Below are 14,903 nucleotides of genomic sequence, written 5' to 3'. Positions count from 1 at the left end.
TCTTCCAATTGAGGATTTTTATATCCAAGGCAGCGACATGTTCATCTTCTTGGAGAAGAGCATCTTCTAGTTGTTTAGCTCGATTGTTGGACTCGTTAGCCAAGTTACATGCTTTTTACCTCTAATCTACCTTAGGTTTCATCTTTGTATGCGCTTCATGTTTCCTCTAGAAATAAGAAAAAATCTGGTTGAAGAGAGGTCCAAATGTTACCACAAAGTTGACAACATCGTTGAAGGCATTTGGAACGTCTAGTTTTTTCAGCAATGACTTGATTCCGTAACCATGAATTAAGTTCTTTTCAAGTGTTTCAAATAGGCTAGCCTCTGCAAGTTTGTCTTTTAATTATTGAAGAACCTTATTGACAATCTCAAGTGCAGTATTTGCAATGGAAGCAGTCGAAGAACTTAAGCATTTATCAGTCGAAGTACCCCTGGTACTCATCATTAGTTTCACGTAAGCTCGTGGATTGGTCTTCTTCATCTCCTCCAACTCCTCTAGAGATAGAGAGTTATTGACTGAAGGAGTTGGTTTAGTAGTTAAAATCTTTACAGTTTCCTGTTTAATCTATGGTGCATTATTTATAGTTGGTTGTTCAGTGTTTGCAACAAGGTCAATGATTTATGGATACTTGTGAGCTTCATTGTTTTGTTTTGGGCTTCCAGGAGGACAAGTGTTTTTTGGCCCTTCTTGATCAAGTGTTTTTTGGTCATCAGTTGCCAAAAGTGATGTTTTTGAAGGTTGTTCTTTGTCAGCTGAGTCATGAGAGGCATTGTTGTTTGTTTAAGTAGGTTTCTCGAATTGTTCAACAGATTCTTTAAGTGGAGCAGGTTGGATTGAGAGGGAGCTAGTGGTTTGAGATGTTGGGCATTTGAAACTCGTCACAGAATTGGTCAAAGGATTATCCTGAAAAATTAAAGTGTTAGTATTTGGAAAAACATTGAACATAGGAAAAGGATAAGAAAAAGTAAACTCACTTTCGGAGCATCCGCATTTGGGCTTGAGTTGGCACTTTTAGGATCAATGCATACCAGTTTTCTTGTTGTCTTGTTTTCTTTTTCACCCTTTCTTGAGGTTACTTTCTTCTCCTTCTTTGCTTTAGTGGTAGGAGAGGCTTTTGGGTTAGGCACAACCTTTCTAGATCCAACTCCAGTAGTTTTTGGCTTTTTCTTCTTAGCTTAAGGTTTATGAGAGGAATCCTCAACAGGTATGGGTCGACTTTCGCCATCAGCCTGGATAAGGGAAAGAAATTTGTATAGAGAAAAGTCAAGTATGATTAATATGGCAAACAATTCAAAATATTGTTTCAGATATTAGAACTGACCTGTGAGTTTTTTATTGGAGTTGCTTCGACCTCTAGTTTCTTTAAAGTTATGAAAGCACTAACACCATCTCTTGTTCTCTTCCTGTGTTCGACCGCTGAAAGCATACAAAGATAATTATAAATAAGGATGAGAAGAATAATTGGTTAAGTTGATTGGAGATATCATTCACTTGTGTTACCTTCATGTATAAGGGTTTCAACCCTGACATGGTCTTTGTCGACATGAAGGTGTCAGTTGAAACTATATAGATCATGCTTAGTCAGAGTCACTCGTTTAGCAAGTTTTAAGCTCTCGTTTTTTAGTACCTTTAAGTATTCTCCGCAGATGAACCACCATGGAAATGGAGGGGGAAAATCTAGAGCCATCTCACTGGTGGTCAAAAGGGGAAACTTGGGAGGATAATAGTTCAGTGCAAATATGTTCTTATTCTTTACATAATTAGGGATTTTCAAGTTAGGAAGTTTCAACATCATTTTTTATTTAAGAGTAACAATTTCTTCATGTGTCGTCTGACTAAGATCATTGGGGTCATACACAATTCCAAAATATCATTGGAAAGCTTGGATCTCTTTGATGTGTTTGTCTATACCTTTTTTTAACTTTTACCGTAGAGAAGAGAAAGTGTCTGTTAAATATCAAGATAATGTTGCGACCTCAAGAAATTCTTTTGCATGGTAGGCTCTCCACCAAGTTTCGAATTCTTTGGTGCAATAGAAGGTTGGTTGAAAAGAAAATGGGGTGAGTACATCATGGTCAGCAGCATGTCGAACAAGATAATAAAGGTATTCATCCTCTGAGTAATCGACAATGCAAAGGCAGAGTTCAGTTTTTCGACTAAAAAAGGACTTGGGAACAGTTTAGCTAACCCCAGATTAACGTGATACCAAATTGGGTTGATTGAAAAATATTTCCACGTTTTCCTTGGAGGTCCCAAGTCTAGTCGAGAGAATCTTTAGAGTGAGGAAAACTACCCATATCTTCTTTGGTTCAACCTCATGTTCACCAGTAGTAGGAAATTTTCTGGTGAACTATTTAGGCTCTTGAGTTCTATAGATGAAAAAGAGAAATTGTGCGGGTGAAGTTGTGGCGTTTGGCGACCATAATGAAATAAGCCAAAAAAGCTTCTTGATCTGATCAATTTTTGTCTGCTGGGGTTATTTGATCAAGTCGAGTACCTTCAACACACTTTTTCTTAATGTTTTCGTCAGCACCATTGGGTTTTTTGACATCTAGGGAAGGTTCAAACATGGAATTTAGCCATAACTGGAGCAACCATAAGGGCCTAACCAACAACAAGTTATCTTTAGGTTGAAGGTTTTTTAGGGATTTAGTGGCTAAACCTAAAGATTCATAGAGGGACCCTAATATCAATTGGCCAAGATAAATATCTCGCCTTTCATGTAATTGGTTGACTAGGGTTAAGTATCTCTTAGATACCTTTAAGGATTTCCAGTAAAAGATACATCTCGACAACCACGAAGCTAGAAAATGAATGTATTCTTCATCAAACACTTCGTCAGTGGTAAGGTCATGATGGTCTTCGATGTATTTGCCAAAGTTGGCACAGTTTGTGTTGAAATTTATGGTATCCTCGTCATTCTCATTGGGGTTGAAGCTTTCGCCAGTTGGGCAAAGGCCAGTGATGGTCGCTATGTCGAAGATAGTGGGTTTCATCATCCCATAGGGAAGTTGGAATTTGTTGGCGGTACTTTTCCAAAAGTACAAAGATGTGACAAGCATATTTTGGCAATAAAGAGGACCAGTCCTCGACATCTAAATTAGGTCATAAATTCCTCTGATCTTCTAGGTATCACTCATTTTAGCTTCAGTTTTGTTCACCCAAAAATGTAATCCTCATTACTTTTAGGAGGAGGGGATAAACGAAAAACATGCAGAGTAGCAGTCATGTACTCTAAATTTATGGGTTCCTTGATGCTCACTATGGATTTAGTTCGGTTGTAAGCAGGGAAAAAGCCCCTGAACTTAGTAACATCTACTAAGGGATCATGCATTAACCCATAAGAGCATGGGTTTGACCAGAAATGGAATAGGGAATTAGTACCTAGAATAAGGAATAAGGAATTAGGTATCTCTAATGTGTATGAATTAATCAGATGTAATGATTTTGATGATACCTTTGAGGATTGGAGTAGAATCTGAAAGTTAGAAGTTCCTGAAAGAGTGAGAACCTTTGTTTGGTTGGTGAAAAATAATAGCTTGATAACCAATCGATTGCTCTCTCTAAGAAACTTAAACTTGCCTTTCTGTACTGATTCTCATGGTGAAGAGGAATCAGTTATTCATGTGTTACGAGAATATATTAATGTGAAATCTCTCTGGTGTGACTTGGTGCAATACATGGGCTATCACTTGCCATATATTATGGTACTAGAGGAATCAAATGAAGCATAATGAAGACTATATAATGCTTGCTAACTTGAAGAATGATATCAATAAGAAAACAACTATGTACAAGGAAAACTTTTCCTTGTTAAAGAAGATATGTCATGTGTCGGAAGTCACCCATATGATTAATTGGATTCCTCCTAGCGACGATTCGTTTACTCTGAACACAGATGGAACAGTCAAGAAAAATAAGGAAGCAGGGTGTGGGGGATTAATTAGGGACAACTAAGGATCTTGGCATGGAGGTTTTTCTCACAAAATGGGAATAGCTTCAATTCTAGAATATTAGTTGAAAGTAGTTTAAATTGGTCGCCATCTGGCCTATGATAGTGGTTATAGAAGAATAAATCTGCAAATTGACAACAAGGAAGTGTATCAAGCAATCACTAGAAATAAGGTGATCATCATATCTAGAAAGAATATGCTTGATAATGTGAAAGGGATGTTGAGCAGAGATTGGAATATCAGAGTTTTCAATGTCTACATGGAGACAAATAAAATAGCGGATGCGTTAGCCAATCTTAATTTTAATCATGACATCGAAACTTTTTTATATGATAATTGTCCTATAGCGGTGACTCAGCCTATTTGTCCCACTTGTTAGGGGAAGTTTCTCCCTGGATTTTTCGTAGGTAGTGTTTTTTGTTTTTTTGGCTTCTACCCCTCCTTTTAAAATAATAATAATAATAATAATAATAATAATAATAATAATAATAATAATAATAATAAGAAGAAGAAGAAGAAGAAGAGAGTGTTTACTGTTTTAAAATATTTCTTACTATAAATAAAATATTTTCATTTAATTGTCCTTTTATCCTTGCTAAAACCCTATCTAACTTTAATGTATTCAATAGATTAGTAAACTAGTGTAGAATAAGTTGCAGTAATAGTTTGACTAAGAGAGTAATACGAAACGGAAGGAAGTAGTAACTATTTTGAATACAAAAGGAAGTACAAATGTCTCCGACTTTTGACCGACCTCTTAAAATAAAACGTCACCTAACATGTCAAACACGCTATAGATAACGTCACCGAATACGTAAATACGACAACAACGACGACAACCCCTCGCAACACGACACAGCACAGCATATGCTGCTCATTATAAATAACTCCCACATCCTTGTAATATCGAAAACAACCAACATAGTATTCTTTTTTCTATCACCACCACCCAGACTAAGAGACATACATACATAGCATAGTGACATTCACTTCATTTTCTTCACATTCAAATGGCAACAACATAACCTGAATTGGAGCATCCTAACAAAGCCTTTGGTTATGCAGCTAGAGATCCTTCTGGTGTTCTCTCCCCATTCAATTTCTCCAGAAGGTTCACTTCACTTATATCACCTCTTCTTCATTAATTTAATTCATCTTTTTAGATAATTATTAGTATTATTTTACACCAATAATTGACAATTTATTTTATTGAATTTCAGAGAAACTGATGAAAAAGATGTGGCATTCAAAGTATTGTATTGTGAGATATGTCACTCTGATCTCCACATGGTGAAGAATGAATGGGGCGTCTCCACGTATCCATTAGTTCCTGGGTATATGCTTTAAACAATCACATCTGTTAGGCTTTTTAAAATCCTTTTCTATTACAATTTCATAATAATTCATGTATGTATGACTACAGGCATGAGATTGCTGGTATAGTGACAGAAGTGGGAAGCAAAGTAGACAAAAGTTGGAGACAGAGTTGGAGTGGGATGCTTAGTTGATTCCTGTCGTACCTGCCAAAATTGTGAGGAAAGTCTCGAGAATTATTGCCCTCGATCTACACTCACATATGGTGCTAAACATGGTGATGGAACAATCACTCATGGAGGCTACTCTGACTCAATGGTCGCAGATGAACATTTTGTGATTCATATTCCTTAGCTTACCGCTTGAAGCCGCTGCACCTTTCCTTTGTGCTGGCATCACTGTCTATAGTCCTCTAAGATATTTTGGACTCCATAAACCCGGGCTTCATGTAGGTGTTGTTGGGCTTGGTGGGCTTGGTCACATGGTTGTTAAGTATGCCAAAGCTTTTGGTGCTAATGTTACTGTAATTAGTACTTCACCTAACAAAGAAAAAGAAGCATTAGAACACTTGGGTGCTGACTCATTTCTGATAAGCCGCCACCAAGATAAAATGCAGGTATATTATATATAAATTCAAATTATGATTCTAAAAAATTTGCAATTGAACTATTGACTAATAAGGTTAAGAATTTTACAGGCTGAAGTGGGTACTTTAGATGGTATCATTGATACAGTTTCTGCGAATCATCCAATTGTGCCTCTAATTGGATTACCGAAGTCTCATGGAAAACTGGTAATGGTTGGTGCACCAGATAAGCCTTTGGAGCTTCCTGTCTTTCCTTTACTTCAAGGTAAGCAACGATCATATATATGAAAAAAAAATATTGATAAATTGTTTGATTAGAATCGATAACATTTTGATGCTGATTGGCAGGCAGAAAGTTGGTTGCTGGAAGTGCGATTGGAGGGTTGAAAGAGACTCAAGAGATGATTGATTTTTCTGCTAAACACAATATAAAACCTGAAATCGAAGTCATTGATATGGATTATGTTAACACTGCAATGGAGCGGCTCCTGAAAGCAGATGTCAAGTATCGATTTGTGATTGAGATTGGAAACTCTTTGAAACCAACTTCTTAAATTTCGCAGTTTGAATAGTCATTTGTTTTTCACTTCTTGTATGCAATAAGTGTTTTTGATAGTAGACATAGAATGTTTGCTGTTGAAAATTATAGAGATTTGGCAAGATTTACATTCATGAGAATGAACAATGTAAGCTTTTTGGATTGAACCCCTTTCTTAGGTAATATACATGGTCGGTATATTATTTAAGTTTAAGTTTCTGGTATATTCAAATATAATAATCGATATTTTATTATTAAAAAAATTGTTTATTTTTGACAAAAATTGGTTGGAAAAATTGGTCGGGAGAAAGACTTAATAGTCTCACATCAACTACTTTATTAACATTGCGTTGAAAAATTTGTTATAAATAATGTTGTGAAAGTGATGTCTGAAAAAGATAATATGATTGGTTTCTTGATTTACAAGAAAATCACAATCTAAAAGAAAAGAGAGAAGTGAAGAGAAAGGCAATTCAAAGTGATATAAAATTGAACTCTTTATCCAGTTACATATTAAGGAAAAATATTTACAATTGAATTTCAACCACACCACTTTCTTCAGCTGAACTTTCTCCAGCTGGACATGATTGTCAGAGATTGATAGAGAAGTGTTTACTAGTATGTTATTTATAAGAAAATTAAACCCTAACTTTCAACTAACATACTAAACAATTGGCCCAACAAATTGCCCCAATTCGACATGCTAACTTAAACTACAAGTTAACAAATTTCGACATCATACTACAACAAGCTTCGAATACAACACATACACCTTAGACTCTTGCATGCTTTAATAGACTTCGACTACAACATGCACAAATCCTGTCAAAACATGAAGTTACTGTTGAGACTAGACTTCGATCCAAAATACCACAAATCTTGACCTTGGAACAAACTCCACAACATTAAGAGAACAAATTAGCTTTCATCATACAACTTTATCAATTGCATACACTGGAAGAACTTGCAACTTAGCAATAGCTTGGTGATCATATTAACATTGTCATCAATCAAAATCTTCAGCAGTTGGATTTCTTCAAGATTTATTATCTCTCTAACAAAATGCAGCCTCACATCGATGTGCTTAATTCTCTCTTGATAGGCTGAGTTCTTTGACATATGTATTGTACTTTTACTATCACATTTAATAGTGATAACTCGGCCTTGAAATTTTAGCTCCTTAGCAACACCTTCAAGCCACAATGCTTCTTTCATAGCTTCAATGAAGATAATATACTCCGCTTAAGTGGTTGATAACACAACAACCATCTGAAGTGTTGCTTTCCAACCGATTGTTATGTCAAATATAGTGAACACAAGAGGAAGTTGACGTCTGCTCCAGTTTTGATTTTTCAGAATCCAAGTGAATCCTTTTAGTTTATTGTGATGCTTCAAAGATGTGTCTAGGTGGTGTGTTGATGTAGAATAGTCAGGTTGTGGCTTATGGTTATTGGAAATTGAAGGTTCATGAGAGTAATTATCCTACACATGACCTGGAGTTGGCAGCTATGATGTTCACGTTGAAAATTTGGAGACATTATTTGTTTGGCTCTAGATTTGAAATTTTAGTGACCACAAGAGTTTGAAGTATCTATTCAATCAGAAGGAGTTAAATATGAGGCAGATGAGATAACTCAAATTTATGAAGGATTATGATTTTGGCTTGAGTTACCATCCGAGTAAAACCAATGTTGTAGCTGATGCATTAAGTAGGAAGTTGATGCTGATGGTTTAAGAGTTGGAATTGATTGAGCATTTTAGAGATCTGAGTTTTGTGTGTGAAGAGATTCCTAATAGTATGAAGTTATGTATGTTGAAGTTGACTAGTGGTAGCTATGAAGAGATCACAGAAGGTTAGAAAATCAATTTGGGATTGGATGACCGGCTAATGTTAATCAATCAAAGTAAAAGAGGTGATTTCATAGTCGACAAGAATGGTGTGATGAGATTCAAAGACAAGGTTTGTGTACCAGATGTACCAACACTTAAGAAGATTATTCTTGAGGAAGGTCATATGAGTGGTATGAGTATTAATCCTAGTGCCACTAAAATGTATCAAGATTTGAAGAAAATGTTTTGGTGGCCAGGAATGAAGAAGGAGTTGGCCGAGTTTATTTATGCTTGTTTGACTTGCCAGAAGTCGACGATTGAAAATCGGAAGTCGTATGGCCTGATGCAACTGTTGAGTATTCATGACTGGAAGTGTGATATCATTTATATGGATTTTGTGACGAGTTTTCCGAAGACAAAGAATGAATGTGATTCCATTTAGGTTATTATTGATAGAATGACTAAATCATCTCATTTAATTCCAATTAAGATCTATTTTCCTTTGTAGAAGTTAGTCGAGTTGTATATTGAGAAATTTGTTAGTCTGCATGGTTTTCCGTCGAGTATTGTGTCAGATAGGGATCTGAGGTCACAACGAGATTTTGGCAAAGTTTGCAAGAATTGATGGGTACTAAGCTGGAGTTGAGTTATGCTTATCATCTGCAAATGAACATTCAGATGAAAAGGACTACCCAATCCTTGGAGAATCTGTTAAGGGCTTATGTGCTAGAACAAGGTGGTGTTTGGGATAACTACTTGTCGTTGATTGAGTTAACCTACAACAACAATTTCCATTCTAGCATTGGAATGACACCGTTCGAGGCTTTGTATGGTATAAGGTGTATAACACCTTTGTGTTGGTATGAATCAGGTTAAAGTGTTGTGCTTGGACCTGAGATAGTTCAACAGACCACTAAAAAGATCAAGATGATTCAAGATAAGATGAAAGCTTCCCAAAGCGTCAGAAGAGTTACCATGATAAAAGGAGGAAAACACTTGAGTTCCAAGAGGGAGCTTATGTGTTTTTGCGATTTATGCCGGTAACTGGTGTTGGTCGAGCTTTGAAGTCTTGAAATCCCATGCCATGTTTGTTGGTATATATAATATTATGCAGAGGATAAGAGAGGTGTCCTATCAGACTGCTTTTCCACCGCTGCTTGCTAATCTTCATTATGTGTTTCATGTGTCTCAGTTGAGGAGATACATTTTGAATTTGTCTCATGTGATCAAAGTTGATGGTGTACATGTGAGAGAGAACTTGACTGTTGAGGCATCACCCACGCAGATAGAGGATCAAGAAGTGAAGCAGTTGCATGGTAAGGAGATTGCCTTAGTGAAGGTAGTGTGGGGAGGACCAGCTAGTGGACGCATAACTTGGGAGTTGGAGAGCCAGATGAGGGAGTCATATCCGACTATGTTTCCTCTAAGTAATTTTTTAGGGAAAAAATTCGTTAAGTGGATGAGAGTTGTAGCACTCTGTTTTTCTAATTTATTTATTTAATTGAATTTGCGTATGTTTAATTATTTAAATTCATTTTTTGTATGCATTCGGATGGTGTTTAGATGGTTGATATTAGTATAAGGTGTTTGGGTTGGTGGAGCATAGTTCTAGTTATTTAATTAAATAATAAAATTAAAAATATTAGAGAATTATGAGGATTACTAATATTTAAATAAAATTAGAGTAAAAAGGGTAATTTGGTAAATAGGAGAATATATGGGGGCATTCTGGGAATCACTGTCATACCCCAAAACTTTCCCTCCCCTTTTGCTTTCCATATAACCTATAACTTGATATCCATCCATACTCATTCATATTTCATTCATGTGCATCCTTCATTTATGATTAACATATGCTATCAATCATCGTAAGTTCAAGGTTGTGCAATGAAAATCAGGGTTTTGGCCTGAAGATGGTGGTTTTTCTCATCATATGGGTTGAAACTCTAACTGCTCGATTCTTTGGGACCTTAACTCCTAAGGCCTACATCTTGACATTCATCTGGATATGTCAGCCCTAATTCTTGATCTTGAGGATCTTGTGATTGATTTTGTGGATATCTGACTTCTAAACCCTAATTGTGGGTCCATGATCTGAGGTGTAGCTTATGGAGCTTTGTATTGTGTTTGAAACCCTAATTAGGGATAATTGGTGCATGAGGGCCATGTTGGTTGACTTTTGAACTTGGTATTCCTCAAAACCCTCACTATTGATCTGGGATGTTTGTAAATCATGCGCCTTGCATTGAGGTGTCGGAAGCCTTAACTGTAGTTCATAATATTGATGGATTACTTGTGTTGACTTCTTGCTTGGCTTGATATTCTTGGTTCATGCTAGACATTGTGATCTTGACCTTACTCAAGCCCTAATCATGCCCAATAACCCAAATTTCATTTTATTCTTCATCATCCATTGTGTTTGACCCATTTGCTTGGTTAAGGTTCGTCTCATGGCCTCTTATTCTTAGACATTCATGTTGTTTCCTTGGTTTTGTTTCCATGCTTAGCCCATACCTTATTCTTGTCTTGTTTAGATTCTTTTCATCTGATCATCTCTTCATGCTTAGCTCATGGAAGCATGCCCTGCTAGGGTCCATTTCGTCTAGTCATCTCAAATGCATGGCCCATTCATTGATTTGGTCATGGTTCATTCATGATCTATCCATAGATCTATGGTGCATTCATGACATTGTTTATTCAAGGTCTCATTCATGGATCTTTGTTTTGGTTCTATTCGGGTTACAAGTCTTGATTCAAGTCATTTCCATCCAAATTGTAAACTTCATGTTCAAATTCATCCATTACAATATCCAGTTCGTATAAGATTAAAGTTTCATACAAATTCAAGTATTATATCCATTCAAAGTCAATTCATTTAAATTCACCAATACTTCATTCCAATAGCCATTACATGCCATCACATTGTTCGTTACATGAAAAAGTACATAATTTGTGAACTTTGGTCAAATGTTAACTTTAGTCAATAATTAACTTTTTGGTCTACCAGTTACCAAAGTCAACCATCTAACCAAAAATCATTCTAAACCATACACATCAATAATTCTAAACTTTGATCATTAAGTCATTAATCCAATGTTTCTCATACTACCATACATAAATCAACATAAATCACAATCCATGTACATTTCAAATAACTATCTTCATCTCATAACCATTGTCAATACAAAAGCTATTTGAAAACCAACATTCCCAAATCATTAGAAATTCACATTTCTCACTCAAATCAAAATACATAACCACATTCATTTAAGCGTAACCATGATTGCACCATTACACTTCCAAATTACAACAAATTCTAAATTACACCATTCAAACATAAACCCAAAAGAATATCCTACATCCCAAAAATTAATTCCAAGCAATGATCCATGCCAAATCAGCTCCATGGTCAAATCACAAGCAAACCATGTAAAACCAAACCTTGCTCCATGATAACCAATGTCTCTCAAAGCCAATGAACCATACATACAACAACCATGTAAACATAGGTCAGTTCAATCATCATGTCATCACAACCATATTTCCAAATAATATCGCATAGCATCCGATCTGCAAAACCAAGTCATAAAAAAATAAACTCACATTATTCATTAACCAAGCATTCGAAACAAAAACAAATAGTTGAACCAAGCATATACAATAGCGACAACTCCAGCTCCACCAATGCGCTTCCAATCCACATCTAACAATACCACTTAACAGAAACTTGATATTTTAATTTTAGTTTAACAAAATAACTATTTGAACTTAATAAACAAAATAAGTAGAACTGGTTCACTAACAGAACACCTGCAAATAAGCAATAATAGATTTTTTTTCACTAGTACATGCCTCATCTGGCAGAATTATTGGTGACTAAATTTTCGGCGGAGTCAATACCCAAATTCACTAACTGCAACTGAAATTAAAACAAACAGAAATTAAAACTCTCCATTCCAAACTAAATCAGCTAACAACCTAACCGAAATTGTATACTCATTCAACTGACTCTAAAATATCCCTAACTAACTAACCAAAAGGCATCTCATCAAATTTCAGTTTATAATTTTCATTTCATTTCAAAACTAACTGAATTTAGAAGAGATTCCATTGACAATTAACATTTCATTTGGAATTGCATCTATAACTAACTTGTAACAAATTTCTTAATTTGAGGGAGAATTTGGAAGCCATTTCATGTGAATTTGAAAACATAACGAAGATGTATATAAGAGGCGCGCCTATCTTCAACCTGGGGCATGATTCATTCTGCAAAAATCTCCCCAATTTGGTAGCAAATTCACCTTCTGCAATCTTCAATTCACCTTCTGCAATATTCCTCCATATCCTGCACAAAACTCTCAACACACATTCAGAACCTTCTTCATCAAAAGAACTCAACCTTTAAATTGAATTCCTAAAATAAATCAATCCACAACGTTCAACCTTCAATCCGGCAGAATGAGCTTCAATCTCCATCCTCTTCCAATTCCAAAATGAGAGTACTTCTTGCTAACAGCACCACATCGAAGAAGCTGAAAAGGGAAGAATGACATGGTATGAATCTTTAAACAGAAGCAGTTCCAAGAAGGACTGAAGAGGAGAAAGAAAATTGAAGAATAAGAAGAAGAAAAGAGTTCATACCAATTCACCATCAAAGCAATGATCCGGTACGACTTGGATCTATTTTTCGACGCCATTTTTCCACAGCAGGATTTGACGATTGGAGCGTTGAATCATTGAATCGGTGAAGCGAATTCTCATGTGAAACCGACGGATTACACAGTTCTAAGACCGTAAATCTACGATGGAGAACTCCGTGACGCAATCGCAAATGCACCGCCTTGCTTCTGAGTTCGAAGTCACGATGATGGATGTTGGAACATGCGACGTTGAAGCAGATGGTGATGAATGCCAGAACGCGATGCCACGAACGTGAATCGTGAGCGAGTAAGGAACACATTACTATCCATGAACGTAATGTTGAGCTTGAGACGCGACTTTGCATCCTTGAGCTCCATTAACGAATCGCAAGTCACGATACCATTTCTTCCGAATCGCGATGAAGAACTCTTCAAGACGCAATCCGTGAATTCCAAAGCGCGAACACAAAGATGGTTGGGGTCTGAAGGTGGAACGCCGCGATTCATGTCGATCTCGTCATCATATTCGTTGTGTCCGAAGGGTTTCTAGAAGGCATGACAAATGAAGTTGGAAGGAAGAAGACGTTGCGAAGACTCTAGCTTCGGACCGGGTTTGGAATGCGGGTTTAGCTCCGTGGGCCTAAGGCCCAATATGAATCTTCGTGAGGTGCACCCTCTTTTATGAGGCCTCATCCCTAAAATCCTTTAATTCAATGGTTGGGCCAGCAACTATAAGTCCCAACCCGTTTTGCTAACATACCACAATTTCAGGTTCTACACCCTTTGTTTTAAATCAAGTTATTTTGGCTTAATGAGTTGTTAATTAGGCTATTGTTTTTTTAGGATTACAAGACTCTTAGATCTTCTAATTAGGCTTTAGAATTTTAATTAGAATCTAGGATTTAATTAGATTTCGGTATAGAATTTAATTAGAATTATTTAGGTTTAGTTAGGTTTTGATCGATTTTAGGATTTAGTCAATTTTTTAACGTTATGTTAAAACCAATTTCTAGACTTAATCAAAGTTTAGGCTATATATTTTAACTAGAATTCATTTTGTGCTGATAATTGGATTTCTCGTGAAATGATGATATTACCCCTTTGAGATTATTTTGTTGTTTTAGCCATTTAACATGACATGTTCCCTTAGGAGTAAACTTAGACATAGAATTTTAATCAGGTTCTAATTAACAATTGCATGATCCTTTAGAATAATTTGTAATAAATTCTAACCTTTAGATTAGGTGTAACCTAGTTCACAAAATCAAATCAAACTCTCGATTCAAGTTGATCAAAAGCAATTTTGATCAACTAAATCCTTTGATCTTGTATAATCCCGCAGCCTAATTGGAATGACAAAAGATCCTTGGTCACTTAATAAGACTTTTTCTGTAAGTTGTGGAGCTCGAGGCCTTAGGTCAGACTCTCAATCAAGGCATCTTCAATCATACCAAGTAGTGGATCATACAAGGCACATCAAAGGTGGTTCTTCAAGAGCTTGTTAAATCAAAATTAGAGTTGTACGACATGATCCTTAAGAAATGGAGAAGAAATGGGACTGGAGAATTCCTACCCCGATTCTGAATATCTTTGGGTACATGACGCTTGACCTAATTGCTCATCATATTCACCTATTAGTGCAATTCGAATCGAATGATTGATAAGGTATTCATCATCACTACAAGCAACAACAAAGACTCTTCTCCAACAACTTGAAAGTTAGGATGAGAATTACATGTCACGAGCCTTAAGTAGTAAAGAAGGGATGAGACTGGAGCTTTCCTACTTTCATTTTGGATATCTTTGGGTGCGGGACGTTTGATTCGTTGCTCATCGTATCCACATTTACCTATAGACTTTAGTCTGGTTCTTACCAAATAACTATCAAGTTTGTTCCACATTCAATTAATCATTTTCTTTTGCCTCATCAATCATCTTTCTTTCATTCCTAGTGGGTTGAACAACAAAAGCTCTAATTTCCTTATTGCACTATGAGGATACGTAGGCAGTAGAATTCGAATTCTTCGTGAGCTATCCT

At 36.1% G+C, this 14,903-nt stretch overlaps 1 long non-coding RNA gene and 1 pseudogene across 2 annotated transcripts; one reads left to right on the top strand and one right to left on the bottom strand.

Moving 5' to 3' along the window:
• The first annotated feature begins 4,949 nt into the window (after positions 1–4,949).
• On the top strand, positions 4,950–6,616 carry LOC127118938 (probable mannitol dehydrogenase; annotated as a pseudogene).
• A 4,747-nt stretch (positions 6,617–11,363) lies between these two features.
• LOC127118940 (uncharacterized) lies at positions 11,364–13,450 on the bottom strand. Of its 2 annotated transcripts, XR_007802457.1 has the most exons (4): positions 12,867–13,450; positions 12,669–12,757; positions 12,475–12,570; positions 11,364–11,792 (listed from the first exon to the last, which is right to left on the bottom strand). It is a non-coding gene; the product is annotated as an uncharacterized LOC127118940 (long non-coding RNA). The 2 variants fall into 2 exon arrangements; XR_007802456.1 differs by having other exon boundaries at positions 11,364–12,570; positions 12,867–13,448.
• Positions 13,451–14,903: the final 1,453 nt, after the last annotated feature.

The sequence above is a fragment of the Lathyrus oleraceus genome, chromosome 2, assembly GCF_024323335.1.
Source record: "Lathyrus oleraceus cultivar Zhongwan6 chromosome 2, CAAS_Psat_ZW6_1.0, whole genome shotgun sequence".
NCBI lineage: Eukaryota > Viridiplantae > Streptophyta > Magnoliopsida > Fabales > Fabaceae > Lathyrus > Lathyrus oleraceus.
This window is presented reverse-complemented; position numbering and strand designations above follow the sequence as displayed.